Source organism: Dasypus novemcinctus, chromosome 11 (assembly GCF_030445035.2).
Source record: "Dasypus novemcinctus isolate mDasNov1 chromosome 11, mDasNov1.1.hap2, whole genome shotgun sequence".
Lineage (NCBI taxonomy): Eukaryota > Metazoa > Chordata > Mammalia > Cingulata > Dasypodidae > Dasypus > Dasypus novemcinctus.
The window spans coordinates 13,971,449-13,984,921 of record NC_080683.1 but is presented as its reverse complement, the minus strand read 5'-3'; the positions used below and the strand labels follow the sequence as shown (position 1 = coordinate 13,984,921).

Here is a 13,473-nt window from a genome sequence, read left to right as displayed (position 1 = left end):
TCTGTATGATACTGGAATGGTGGAGACATGACATTATACATTTGTCAAAACCCATAGAATGTACATACAAAGAGTGAACCCAAATGTATATTACGAACTTTAATGATAATACGGATCAATATTGGCTCATCAATTGTAAAAAATATACCACAATAATGCAAGATATTAATAAGAGGGGAAACTGCTGGGGGAGGGGAAACACATGGGAATTCTGTACTTTTTGCCTTATTTTTCTATAAACTAAAACGGTTTTTTGGAAAAGTCTATTTAAAAATAAAAGTTCTCCTGGCTCATCGGACTGAGCAACCTGGTGACCCATGCGGCCAGCCTCCCCTGCCCGGTGCCCACACAGAGGCTGTCCAGGACTGAGGGGTCATGTCAGATGCCTTTGGGGACACTATCACCTGCTTCCTCTCTCTTGAACTCACTGCCCCCTCCTAACTCGCACGTCAGCCTCTGGCCTTCTGCCAGGCCACTGCTCTTGTCACCTGGCTAAACCTGCAATTCTCCTTCCCTCCCAGGCTTCCTGACGTATGAGAGGGGAAGCACGGGTTAGCCCATTAATGACGCCAGGACCTCCTCAGGCACGTAGCGCAGGGTGTCTCTGCTATGCCCTCACCGGGACTCAGAGTTGAGCTATGTGTGGAATGGCTTGGTGCGGGGCCCGTCCAGGCATCTGTTTGCATGAGTTTCTTAACAGGCAGGAAGACATTCTTTTGGGGCCTGGGAAGGGAAGGGACAGGGGCAGAGAGGGGAGGGATGACAGGAAAAGACGGAGGGTGGGGCGGGGGCCGTGCAGTGCTGCTCTCAAGCTGTGCCCCCCTTCTTCCGCGATGTCAGAGGGCCGAACGCCGCCGTGTCCCAAAACTCGGGCTGTGCCTAGGAATCATCTCCACCCGACGTTGATGCTCTGGGGGATATGTGGGAAGCGGAAGTGAGGCAGAGGCTCACTTTTTTTTTTTTTGGTTGTTTTGGCTCAGAGGTTCAGTGGTGGAAATGAGTTTTTCTTAGGGGCATTCGGGGCCTGGTCTGCCGTCTCCCGCGTGGGGAGAAGCAGGTTCGGCGGCGGGAGCAGCCGCGGCGCGTCCTGACGTCTCAGCTCCCGCGAGGCCTCGGAGGCGCCGCCCCTGGCGGGCCGCGGGCCGCCTCCTCTCGCGGGAACGCCGGCCCCTCCGCTCCTCTCGCGGGAACGCCGGCCCCTCCGCTCCCCTCGCGGGAACGCCGGCCCCTCCGCTCCCCTCGCGGGAACGCCGGCCCCTCCGCTGCCGCGCTGCCACGCAGTCGCGGGGGAGCCCCGTCTTCCTCCGCAGCCCCTCCTCCTCCTCCCGCAGGCGCTCGCCTCCTGGTTCTCGGGCCCTGCTGCCTCTCTGAATCCTCTCCCGCGTGTGCGCGGCGCGGCTGCCCGTCACTCGGGCCCATGAGGAGGCAGCATGGTCGTCGAAGGGGCTCGGCACAGAGACTCCAGAGATGGACGCCAGCGCCCCGGAGCCGCCACGAGGCAGGTCGTCTCCTCCCTGGGGGCCTGTTTGCGAAGCTGTAAAATAATAAGGTTAAAAGGAAAGCTTCCTTCCAGCCTGCACCTACAGTGACTCATTCCACAGACATGTCATCGAGGGCCGGCTGACAGGCCCTGGGCTAGGTGCTGGGGCAACAAGCTGAAGGGCGCCGGTCCCTGTCCCTGCAGAGCTCACCTGGGAATTGGCAGGCAGACAGGTGAGCGTGACTCATGACACAGAGGCCCATGCGCCGTGGGTGAAAGAATCAGCCAGCTCTACCCGGATTGTTAAGAAAAGCAGTAGTGGCGGAACGTTCCAGAACGCTCGGGAGAGGCGGAGGAGCTGCAGCCACCCTAGCTGCGCACAGCACCGCCTCCTTCCCACTCCCCCTCACCGGCCTGTGTCCGCTCACTAGCTGTAGAAAATGGTAAAAGAAACCACTTACTACGATGTTTTGGGCGTCAAACCCAATGCCACCTGGGAAGAGCTGAAAAAGGCTTACAGGAAACTAGCCTTGAAGTACCACTGATAAGAATCCAAATGAGGGTGAGAAGTTTAAGCAGATTTCTTAAGCTTATGCAGTGCTCTCTGATGCAAAGAAAGAGAATTATATGAGAAAGGAGGAGAACAGGCCATCAAAGAGGATGGAGCAGGTGGGGTTTATGGCTCCCCCTGCACATCTTTGATATGTTATTTTGAAAGTGGTGGAAAGATAGAGAAAGGAGAGGTAAACATGTACATCAGCTCTTGGTAACCTTAGAAGACTTAACAGTGCAACAAGGAAACTAACTCTACAAAAGTGTGATTTGTGACAAATGTGAAGGCCATGTGGTAAGAGAAGAGCAGTAGATGCTGTCCCAATTGATGAGGCACTGAAATGCAAATAAGAATTCACAGATAAGACATGGAATGGTTCAGCAAATTCAGTCTGTGTGCACAGAATGCCAGGGCCATCAGCCCTAAAGATGGATGTAAAAGTTGCAATGGAAGAAGGATAGCTTGAGAGAATTAGATTCTAGAAGTTCATATTGATAAAGGCATGAAAGATGGCCTGAAGACAATATTCCATGGTGAAGGAGACCAAGAGCCAGGGCTGGAGCCAGGAGATAATATCATTGTTTCAGAGTAGAAGGATCATGCTGTTTTTCCTAGACAAAGAGAAAGCCTTTTCATGTGCATGAACATAGAACTGGTTGAAGCACTGTGTGGTTTCCAAAAGCCCATATCCATTCTTGACAATCAAACCATAGTCATCACCTCTCATCCAGGTCAGACTGTCAGGCATGGAGATATCGAGTGTGTGCTAAACCAATTTATCATAGGCCATAGGAAAAGGGTTGCCTAATCATCGAATTTAAGGTAAACTTTCCTGAGAATGGCTCTCTCTCCTGATAAACAGTCTCTGCTGGAGAAAAGAAACTTCTACCTGAGAGGAAAGACATAAAAGAAACTGATAAAATGGATCAGGTTGAACTGGTGGACTTTGATCACAATCAGGAAGACATGCCATTTCAGTGGAGAGTGTCAAACCTCTTAGTGGGGCTAGTGGGGATCAGCGACTAACACTACTGATATTTTATATGCAGTTGTGAGTAAGTGAAGGACTATGAGCATAATATGCTCACAATTTGCTACCGTTTTTTAAATATTCAATTATACCAGTGTTTTTAAAGTTAAGTGAAAAATAAACTCAAATATAAAAACTCTTAACTGCAGAATTCTTGGAAGATGGCGGATTAAAGAGACAGGACCCACTTCTCACCCAGAAAGAAAGCTAGAGGACAGGCAGAAACAGCCTGGGGAAAAATGTTCTAGGGTTTAGGACACCAGGGGAAGGCTGGACACTACCTAGAGGAGAGAGGGGCAAAGGAGAAGAATATTGACAGCAAAACTGTGAGTTAAAGCTACAGTTTGCAGCTGCCAGCACCTGTCCCCCTACCCTTTGAGCAGACAGCTTTGAATTCTCCAGCCCTTAGCTGGCAGTTATGAAGAGAAGGGGGCACAGGGACCCAGCTCTCCAGGAAACAGGTGAGAGAGGAATACAGCCTAAGGTTGATGTGGCTTTTGGCTAACAAATTTGGCCTGCTGTGTCATATGAGCACTTTCTGGCTGGGAGGGGCCACGCCTTGTTCGACCTGGGAGCTGGCATAGGTCTAAAGAGATCCAACCCTCTCCATCACCCTCCTGACTGAGGCTGGTTGCTGAGGACACAGAGGGGAGTGGAATTATTTCCTACCCAGGGAAAGGGAGGTGGCTGCCAACAAAGGTTGGGGTACAGCCTCTGAGAAAGTTTTAATTGCAAGGCTCTGAATAGCCCTGAGGCAGGGTTCTCTGTCACATTGCTGCAGTCAGTGTTGCAGAGAACACACTATGGCCAGGGTTTGAACTGAGGGCTGCTGAAGATCTCCATCTGCTGGTGTATCAAGGATATGCATGTGAGAAAATTAAAAGTAAATATGTAAGAGAGACTTTTTCTGGCCTTTACAGTCTCCCTCCCCAATGCTCTTAGAAGTGGGTCTGCAACCCACTACGGGGTCCATGACTCATATTTGAACGACCAACAGGGACAATCCTAAAGATGTAGAACAGGTTGAACCTCAAGAGAAAGAAGGACAGAGAGAGAAAAGAATGGAAAAAAATTGGGCAGCGGCTCAAGGAATTGAATGATAATGGAAAGAGCTCCAACATACGTGTTGTGGGAGTTCCAGGAGGAGGCGAGAAGGAAAAAGGGGCAGAAAGAGGATTTGAGGGAATATGGCTTAAAATTTCCCAACTCTCATGAAAGATATGAATATATATGTCTGAGAAGCAAAGCATCCTCCAATTAGAATAAATCCAAAGAGATCTACCTCATGACATAATATGCAGAATGCCAAATGCCAAGGGTAAAGAGAAAATTCTTAAAGGAGCAAGGGAGAAAAGAAATATCACATACAAGGAATATCCAGTAAGACTTAGTGTGGATTTCTTTTTGGAAACTGTGGAGGCAAGAAGCCAGTGGTATGATATAATTATGGTACTGAAAGAGAAAAACTGCCAGCCAAGAATTCCTTATTCAGGAAGCAGATGTGTCTCAAGTGATAGGATTTCCACTTACCATATGGGAGGACCTGGGTTTGATCCCAGGGGGCTCCTGTTGAAAAAGAAGAAGAGAAAGCGTGCCTGCATGGAGAGCCAGTGCCTGTGTGGTGAGCCAAGTGCCCACATGAGTGCCCACATGATGAGCCAAGTGCCCACATGGTAAGCTGAGTACCCATGTGAGTGCCTGCATGGCGAGTTGAGTGCCCACGTGGTGAGCTGAGTGCCTGCATGGTAAGCCTAGTGCTCATGTGAGTGCCTGTGTGGCGAGCTGAGTGCTCAGGCAGTGAGCTGAGTGCCCATGTAAGTGCCCGCATGGCGAGCCGAGTGCCCACATGAGTGCCTGCATGACAAGCCAGGGCCCACACAGTGAGCCAGGGCCTGTGCAAGTGAGTCACACAGCAAGATGATGATGCAACAAAAGAGAGACAAAGGGGAGAGTCAAGGTGAAGCACAGCAGAAACCAGAAACTGAAGTGGTGCATCTGGCAGGGGAACTCTCTCCACATCAGAAGTCCCCAGGATCAAATCCCAGTGAATCTTAGAGGAGAAAAAAAAAATGAGAAGAGAAGCCCCCAAAAATGAGAGAGAAATAGATACAGAAGATCACACAGCAAATGGACACAGACAGCAAAAACAGTGGTGAGGAGGAGGGGGGAAATAAATCTTAAAAAAAAAAAATCCTTATTCAACAATACTGTCCTTCAAATATGACAATGAACTTAAAATAGTCACAAAATAAACAGAAACTAAGAGAGTTCATAAACAAGAATCCATCTCTACAGAAAACACTAAGGGGAGTTCTCTAGCCAGAAAGGAAAAGACAATAGAGAGAGGCTTGGAGGAGAGTGTAGAAGTGAATACTATCAGAAAGGATACTGATTCATTGGAGTTACCCAGGTCAGCTAACAGGGTGCTGAGGATGGTCAACCACCACACCAGGGAACCAAGAGAGTCTACAACTGCAAGCAGGAAACTCTCACCATCAGCCAATCTGGGATCTAAGCCCCCTCTCAATTTAGAAGTGGAGTGGACATCACCATCTCAGGGTCCACAGGATGCAGGAATAAAATATGGATTAGAGTGGACTTACTGGTATTCTACTATAGAATTATTGTGACTCTAGCAATGGAAGAAACTATCATTGATATGGAGACAGTGGTCATGGGAGTTGCTGAGGGCAGGGAGAGGGAAAAAGAGGTATCATATGGGGGCATTTTCAGGACTTGGAGTTGTCCTGAATGAAATTGCAGGGAAGATGCAGGACATTATATATCCTGCCATAACCCACTGAATGGACTGGGAGAGAGTGTAAACTACAAATGTAAACTATAATCCATGCAGTGCAGCAGTGCTCCAGAAAGTGTTTATCAAATGCAATGAATGTGCCACACTGATGAAAGAGGTTGTTGATGTGGGAGGAGTGGGGGGTGGGGTTGGGAGTGGGGCATATAGGAATCTCTTATATTTTTGAATGTAAAAAAATTAATAATTAAAAAAAATAAGAAAGGGTAAACAAAAAGGTAAAAAGATGGAAAAAAATAAGATATGACATATCAAAGGCAAAGAATAAAATGGCTGGTGTAAGTAATACCTTTACAGTAATAACACTTAATGTTAATGGATTAAACTTCCCAATCAAAAGACAAAGACTGCCAGAATGGACAAGAAAACATGAGCCATCCATATGCTGTCTGCAGGAGACTCGCCTTAGACCCAAGGAGGCAAATAGACTTAAAGTGAAAGGTTGGAAAAAGATACTCCATGCACATAGTAACCAAAAGAGAGCAGGGATACCTATACTAACATTGGACAAAACAGACTGTAAATACAAAAAAAAAAAAAAAATTATAAGAGATTCAGAAATTCATTTTATATTAGTAAAAGGGATAAAACATCAGGAAGAAATAACAGTCATAAATATTCATACACCTAACCTACCAGGGTGATACATGAGGCAAACTCTGGCAAAACTGAAAGGAGAAATAGACTTCACTACAATAATTGTTGGAGACTTCAACACACCACTCACATCAATAGATAGAACAACTAGGTAGAAGATCAACAAGGAAACAGAGAACTTGAACAATATGATAAATGAGCTGGACCTGATAGACATATGTAGAATATTGCACTCCAAATCAGCAGCTTACACATTCTTCTCAAATGCTCATGGAGCTTTCTTGAGGATAGACCACATGTTGGGCCACAACACAGCTGTCAATAAATTAAAGAAGATTGAAATTATACGAAGCATCTTTTCTGGTCATAATGGAGTAAAGCTGGAATCAATAGTAGGCAGAAGAGGAAAAATTTGCAAATATGTGGAGGCTAAATAGTGCATCAAAGAAGAAATTGCAAGAGAAATTAGTAGATATCTTGAGATGAATGAAAACGAGAACACCACATATCAAATTAGTAGAAACAGCAAAGGCAGTGCTGAGAGGGAAATTTACAAATTTAAGTGCCTATATTAAAAAAGAATAAAGAGCTAAAACCAAAGAACTAACCGAACTTGAGCAACTAGAGAAAGAACAGCAAACCAAGCAAACAGAAAGAAAGAAATAACAAAGATTAGAGCAGAAATCAATGAAATTGAGAACAAAAACAAAAGCAAAAAAGCAATAGAGAAAAATCAACAAAATCAAAAGCTGGTTCTTTGAGAAAATAAAATTGACAAACTCTTAGCAAGACTAACAAAGAAAAAATGAGAGAAGATGCAAATAAATAAAATCAGGACATTACAATGGACCCCACAGAAATAAAATGGATCATAAGAAGATACTATGAGAAGGTGAAGATGGTCAACCACCAGACCAGGGAACTGAGAGTGCCTCCAATTGCAAGCAGGAGAATAGCATCCATCAACAATGTGGGATCTAAGCCCCCTCTCGATTTAGAGGTGGAGTGGACATCACCATCCCAGGGACCACAGGATGGAGGAATAAAATATGGATTAGAGGGAAACGGACTTTGGCCCAGTGGTTAGGGCGTCCGTCTACCATATGGGAGGTCCGCGGTTCAAACCCCGGGCCTCCTTGACCCGTGTGGAGCTGGCCATGCGCAGCGCTGATGCGCGCAAGGAGTGCCGTGCCACGCAAGGGTGTCCCCCGCGTGGGGGAGCCCCACGCGCAAGGAGTGCGCCCGTGAGGAGAGCCGCCCAGCGTGAAAAGAAAGAGCAGCCTGCCCAGGAATGGCGCCGCCCACACTTCCCGTGCCGCTGACGACAACAGAAGCGGACAAAGAAACAAGACGCAGCAAAAAGACACCAAGAACAGACAACCAGGGGAGGGGGGGCAATTAAATAAATAAATAAATCTTTAAAAAAAAAAAAATATGGATTAGAGTGGACTTACTGGTATTCTACTATAGAACTATTGTAACTCTAGCAATTGAAGAAATTGTATCACTGATGTGGAGACAGTGGCCACAGTAGTTGCTGAGGGCAGGGAGAGGGAAGAAGAGATGTGATGAGGGGCATTTTTGGGACTTGGAGTTGTCCTAAATGATATTGCAGGGACAGATGCTGGACATTTTATATCCTGCCATAACCCATTGAGTGTACTGGGAGAGAGTGTAAACTACAATGTAAACTATAATCCATGCAATGCAGCAGTGCTCCAAAAGGCATTCACCAAATGCAATGAATGTGCCACAATGATGAAAGAGGTTGTTGATGTGGGAGGAGTGGGGTGGGATAGGGTGTGGATATATGGGAACCACTTATATTTTTTATGTAACATTTTTTTGTGATCTATATATCATTTTTTTAAAAAGGCAATTAAGTAAAAAATTTTTCAAAAAAAAAAGGGAAGATATGAGAAACTTTATGCCAACAAATTAGACAACTTAGATGAAATGGACAAATTCCTAGAAATGTACAAACAACCTACATTAACTCTACAAGAAATACAGGAATGCAACCAACCAATCACAGGTAGAGAGTGAATCAGTCAACAAAAATCTTCCAACAAAGAAAAGTCCAGGACTAGATGGCTTCATAGATGAATTCTACAAAATATTTCAAGAAGAATTAACACCAATCCTGTTTAAACTCTTCCAAAAAAATTGAAAAGGAGGAAAAATTACCCAATATATTTTATGAAGACAACATCATACCAAAGTTAGATAAAGAAATCACAAGAAAATAGAATTATAGACTAATCTCTGTAAGGTACATAGATTTAAAAATGGGAAAAAAATTTAAACAGACACTTCTCCAAAAGAAAAAATACAAATGGCTAACAAGCACATGAAAAAATTTCCAAATCTCTAGCTATTAGGGAAATGCAAATCAAAACTACAAAGAGATACCATCTTACTCCCATAAGGTTGGCAGCTATGAAAAAAACAAAGAATACAAATGCTGGAGAGGATGTGGAGGAATGGGAACATTCATCCACTGCTGGTGGGAATGCAGAAGGGTCCAGCCATTCTGTAGGACAGTTTGGTCGTTTCTCAAAAAACTAGCTATAGATTTGCCATATGACCCAGCAATTCCACTGCTGGGTATATACCCAGTAGAACTGAAAACAAGGACACAAACTGATATATGCTCACCAATGTTCATAAGCATTGTTCACTATTGTCAAAAGTTGGAATCAACCCAAATGCCCATCAACAGATGAATGGATAAATAAAATGTGGTATATACATACAATGGAATACTACTCAGCTTTAAGAACAAATACACTACAAACACATGTGATAACATGGATGAATCTTGAGAACCTTATGTTGAGTGAAGCAACCCAGGCATTGAAGGACAAATACTACATGACTTCAATGATATGAAATAAGTAAACCAAGATGCCTCAGAGAGCTAGAGACTGGATGATAGGCTTAAAGGAAATTGGGGGGTAGAGGAAGGATGTAAGCTGACACCTACATGGGTGAAATATATAATAAGCTGGAGGTATAAGGAAGGGATAAAATGGGTGCATAGGGTTACTTTTGGGTGGTGCTTTGTGGGCTTGAGATGGGCTTGTGATGGAAGGATGGGTAGTATTGCCCAAGAAATTGTGGGGAGGGTGGGGGAACATATGAACACAGGAGATTGTCAGATATTTGGTTGAGAGTATAATGCTGAGAAAACTTTTTCAAAAATATAATAAGGAAGGTCACCTGTTTAAGATGCTTAAAGGGGATAATCTGATGCAGGACAGACTTCTAGGGAGTGTGTGAGTGCTCATTTTGCTATAGTGGGTTATATCATTGGATAGAGACCCATATAATGAGAGTGAAGGTATACCCACATCCTGGGGAGGACTGATGTTCTCAAATAGAGGGAATTGTATCTCTCGAGAGAATGGTGGCTCCCAATGCATTAGGGCACTTGAGCATGTCAAGCCCTCAACATTGTTGCAAGTATCTCTGAACATGGTCCTTCAAGCAGTGAAGATTGACTGTCATTGTGGGCCCTGAGGGGAGGGGGAAAGAGGTATTGAATAGATGGAATCAATGTAACCATGTGGGCAATAAAAGTGTTCCACAAGATTACACAAGGATGGATATAAGGCATGTTAAATTACACCAAAAATGTATAGGGGCCGATAGGCTAAAATGTAAATCATAATGTAAAACATAAGATAACTAAAATTTTAGAAAATTGTATGGTCTAAAACATAAACCACAATGTAAACCCAATGTTACCTTGTTTGAAAGCTATTGTCTCAATATCTGTACATCAGTTTCAGTAAATATAGTATGAATATGTAAAAAGATTATTGCTGTGGAAGGGAAAAGGGTTTTATGTTGGATATGTGGGAGTACTGTATATTGTATATATGAATTACTGTGATCTAAAACTTTTGTGAAGACAAGCTTCATAATTAGGGAAAAGAAAAGAAAAAGAAAGGACGTAGACACTGAGGAAATGATGGAAGAAGTTGCCTTGCCCATTTGCATACAGGGCAACACTTGTTGCAGTGATGGAAGGCAAAACATCAAAAACAAAGCTTTTGCATTTTTTAATTTTTTGATGCCCCAATTTATTTTTACCTTAATTTTTCTAAATTAATATGTATTCTATATCTAACTTTTAAACTCATCACTATATTCCATTTTACTATTAATGGAACCTGGCATATTAGGCTTCATTTTTGAAGAAGTTTTGGATCACAGAGAGGTTCGACAATGGCAGGGGAGGAATACTGGTGTGGGATGTTATTGACAGGGGACACATGGTTGGCAGGGAGTTCTCCAGGGCATATATCCAGGGTACATAAAAATGTTTGGATATTTTCATAGTGGTTACAATTAAAAACAACTGAGGGAGTGTTGAGTTCCTAGTCAGGGGAGGTCTATTACATTCCCTAAAGAAACAGCAACAATCCCCCAAGCGCAATGGCAAAGCCCAAAAAAGAAGGATGGTCCAACAATGAGCCCTTGATACTAATGACTATGCTTATGAGCCTGTGCGCCTGAAATAAGAACTAGGCCTAGAGCTGCAGGGTGCCTAAGAGTTACCTCCTGAGAGCCTCCGTGTTGCTCAAATGTGACCAGTCTCGAAGCCAAACTCAGCATGTAAATGTGTTGCCTTCCCCCCAGCGTGGGACATGACTCCCGGGAATGAGCCTCCCTGGCGCCGAGGGATTACTACCAAGTACCAGCTGATGATGTAACTAGAAAATGACCTTGAATAAAAGGGTCAACGTGGACCAGCAGAATATGTCATTCTACATATAATACCAGGAATTAAAAATGCTTTTTGACCTGAATAAAAGGGGGAAATGGAAAGGACAAATGAGTTTATATGGCTATGAGTCTCCAAAAAGAGCTGGGAGGTTATCAGAGGGGTCACCCTTATGCACCCCTCAGCAGAGTCCCAGAGACAGATAAAGTAGATACAATATCAGGTATTGGTTCTTCTGAGGGCTACAGAGACCCACAGGTTCTATGGTCATGGCAGATGGAGTTCAGTGCCATGTCAGTTGGCCCTACTTTGGAGTTTGTGTTTCTGTGTGATGGAGCTGGACTCAGATGTGATCTTTGTCCACAAACCTCTCCTGTTACTTTTACTGGATCTGTAGTTGGCCCTGGGGTTTAGTGTATACCCAGGGGACCTGAATCTCTGGACTGACCATGTGATAGCCAGGCTCTAAGCCTCAACAGACTTGCAACTCCTACACTCGGGTTTATTGGACTTACCCCACTCAGCTAACATGGAGGTGAAGAAGGTCAGTCACATCAGGGAGCCAAGAGTGCCTACAATTGAAAGCAAGAGAACTGGATACAGCATCCATGTGGAATCCAAGTCCCCTCTTGATGTAGGTGTGGAGTGGACACAACCATTTTAAGGTCCACAGGATGGAATAATAGAGTATGGATTAGAGTGGACTTACTGATATGCTATTCATGAACTATTGTGATTAGTAATCGAAGAAAATTGGTGTGGAGAAAGTGGCCATAGCGGCAGCTGGGGGTCGGGAGTGGGAGGAAAAGATGTAATGTGGAAGCGTTTTCAGGAGTTGGAGTTGTCCAGGGTGGTGCTGCAGGGACAGTTACCAGACATTGTATGTCCTCCCATGGCCCACTGGGTGGACTGTGGGAAAGTGTGGGCTATGGTGTGGATCATTGATCATGCGGTGCAGTGGTGTTCAGAGATGTATTCACCAAGTGCAATGAATGTCTCATGATGATGGAAGAGGTTGTTATGGGGGGAGGAGTGGATGAGGGGTGGGAGGTATAGGGGGACCTCATATTTTTTGAATGTAACGTTAAAAAAAAATAAAGACAAAAATAAAAATGCAAAAAAATAAAATAAAATTACAGGCTAATCTCTCTAATGTACATAGATGCAAAAATTCTCAACAAAATACTTGCAAATTGAATGCAACTGCATATAAAAACAATTATACATCACAATCAAGTGTTTTTTCTTTTCCTGGTATGCAAGGGTGGTTCAACATAAGAAAATCAATTAATGTAATACAGCACATTAACAAATCAAAGGGAAGAAATGAGAGATCATCTCAATTGGTGCAGAAAAGGTACTTGACAATATCCAGCATCCTTTCTTGATAAAAATACTTCAAAAGATAGGTATAGAAGGAAAGTTCCTCAACATAATAAAGGGCATGTATGAAAAGCCCACATCCAACATTGTGCTCAATGGGGAGAGGTTGAAAACTTTTCCTCTAAGATCAGGAACAAGACAAGGATGCCCACTGTAATCACTGTTAGTCAATATTTTGCTAGAAGTTCTAGCTAGAGCAATTAGGCAAGAAAAAGAAATTTTTGTTAAGCCTACTGTATTAGTCAGCAAAAGAGATGCTGATGTAAAATATGAGAAATTGGTTGTTTTTTTTTTAATAAAAATCACATTTATTTTCACTTGCTTCTCTTTTTTAAGATTTATTTATTTCTCCCCTTTCCCTCCATTGTCTGCTCTCTGTGTCCGTTTGCTCTGTGTTCCTCTGTGTCTGCTTGTATTCTCATTGGGTAGCTCTAGGAATCGATCCTGGGACCTTCCAGAGTGGGAGAGACACAATCATTTTCTTGCACCACCTGCTGTGTCTCTTATTGTCTCTCTTCTGTGTCTCTTTTTGTTGTGTCATCTTGCTGCATCAGATCTCTACGTGGGCCGGCACTCTGCATGGGCCAGCACTCTACATGGGCCAGCTTGCCACATTGGCCAGCTTGCCTTCACCAGGAGGCCCTGGGTATTGAACACTGGACCTCCTGTATGGTAGACAGGGACCCAATTGCTTGAGCCACATCTGCTTCCTGGTTGGTTTTTATAAAGGGTATTTATTTGGGGGTAGAAGCTTACAGTTACCAGGCTATAAAGCATTAAGTTACTTCCCTCACCAAAGTCTATTTCCACATGCTGGTGCAAGATATCTGTGAGGGTTCAGACTTACTAGGTTCCTCTCTTTCCAGGGCTTGTTTCTCTCCAG

The 13,473-nt window shown here is 44.0% G+C and overlaps 1 pseudogene; it reads left to right on the top strand.

Annotated features, from left to right (window-relative positions):
- The first annotated feature begins 1,183 nt into the window (after window positions 1–1,183).
- On the top strand, window positions 1,184–7,908 carry LOC101413353 (dnaJ homolog subfamily A member 1 pseudogene; annotated as a pseudogene).
- Window positions 7,909–13,473: the final 5,565 nt, after the last annotated feature.